Source organism: Pygoscelis adeliae, unplaced genomic scaffold (assembly GCF_000699105.1).
Source record: "Pygoscelis adeliae isolate BGI_AS28 unplaced genomic scaffold, ASM69910v1 Scaffold171, whole genome shotgun sequence".
NCBI classification, from domain to species: Eukaryota; Metazoa; Chordata; class Aves; order Sphenisciformes; family Spheniscidae; genus Pygoscelis; species Pygoscelis adeliae.
The window spans coordinates 3,533,824-3,535,860 of NW_008824186.1; positions in this window are offsets into that span (position 1 = coordinate 3,533,824).

Here is a 2,037-nt window from a genome sequence, read left to right on the forward strand (position 1 = left end):
GGGGGGGAGAATTTGGAGGAACCGTGGGGGTTTTGTTTTGGGGTGGGTTTTGGGGGGGGTTTTGTTTGTTTTTGTAAATTGCTGGTACAAAAGAAACAAGAAGAAAAGTTACAGGTTGTGCTTTTTGGAAATGCAGCATTCATTTTAAATTGATAAAGCATTGTGAATTTGTAAAATGAATTTTGTTTTTCAATAAATTTGCCATTGTAAATTGTTATAGTGTTCTCAAAAGGACAGCCAAGCTTTCTTTTAATAAGTGAGAGACCTTATTTTAATATTATATTATAAGCTAAAAAATAGGCAGCATTTAAAAACACCCAAATTTGCACAACTTATGTTATTGTCGGGGTTTTTTAAGTGTCTTCTTTTTCCCTAGGTCTAAATGTTAGCTTTTCATCTCCGTTCATATCAAATTTTTTTAGTAGCACAAACAATATTTTGGGGTCCATTTACCTCTTGATATGTGTGCATGTACTGAAACTTGTTGCTATTAACAGTAGAATGCAGCAAGGGGAAAACAGACTTCTCAGTTGTTTGTCTCTGCCTTCTTTATACGTTGAAGACTGATATAGATAGCCACAGCCTGTATGTGATATCTACCTTTTATTGTTTGTTTTTAAATTATTTTAGCTTTAAAAGACTGGGGGTGAAAGCTGCAAAGAGCAGGTATTTCATGCAGTAAAAAAAAATGTAAATGCGGACTCCTTTTAAATATGAATTTATATATATATGTATTTTTTGTGCATTATAACTAAGCTAGGATTTAATATTGCCAGTATAGCATCTGCAAAATTATGCTGTACAGCACATCTAAATTATGAAGGATGTGACACATTTTCCAAGTGCTCAAGGCCTTCAAGAGCTCGAGTTAAATCTTTGTCGTAGTTCAGGCATGTATAGAGTCAAATGGATACAATCAAGCCTAACTAAAATAAGGCTTAGTTGTCCTTTATATTTAAATATTCTTCTTGTCTTTTTGTTTCCTTTTTCTTATTTTGCACTGTGTGTAAATGCAATCTCGCTAGCACAAAATATTGTTGCAGATAGTTATTTCTGTTCTACCTGTAAATGCTATTGAGCTTTGTTCTGTTTTATGTTACCTTGTTAATGGAATTTAGAAAAGCAGTTGTTTCTTTAAATTTATTGTGATATTATATCTAGCGGCCTTTATATGCAAATAAAATTGCAAGATTTTTAAATATGTGGTTTAAGGGAATTTTGCATTTTTCTGTGGCATTAACAATTGGGGGGGCAGTGATAAGGGTAAGAAAGACCTTTTCTATTTCTCAATAAATTTTTATTGCTTACCATTCATAGGACATCAGTTGGGTCGATAAAGCACTCAGACTTTTCCTTCCGTTTCTCTGCCATCCATCTTTCCGTTCCTTTCAGACAGAAGAGATTTTTGTCTTCAGATGTTATGATTCAGTGCAACCAAGTTTGCGCAGTTAAGCCTTGTAGGACACTATTCCAGACGACATGAGGAAAAATTGATTAGGCAGTAACCTTTGTACTTCCTCCCCTGGTCATTAGTACTGAGCTGCAGATGCCTTATGCTCATCCACCATGGGTTAAGAAATGAATAGTCATAGGTGAAATATATCACTTTTTATCTGGATCTCTTCTCAGTTTTGTGGCTACAGCAGGATCCGCCACTGACAAGAGAATTGCAGGGGAGTGTGGTTCAGTGTATGCCAGTAGAATGGCAAACACAACAGGACCTGCTGGTACTGCTGCAATACAGTTAAGTATATAATAACAGAATCTTGTTCAAAAATAGAAATTACGGCTGTGAAAATCCAGTTTCAAACATGAGACGATAAGGCATTGTTTTCATGAATCTGCATCTGCAGTAACATGAAACAAGCCCTGGAGAGCCACAGAGTATTCCCATTTATCTTAGCAGGTTGTTAACTTTTGACATTATTTTGATACAAAGGTTATAGACAACAAATTCTAGGCTCTTACAGCAGAGTGCTACTTAGAGGACTGCTGCTTGTGTATTTTGATGCAATGCGCATTACACATAACTGTGGA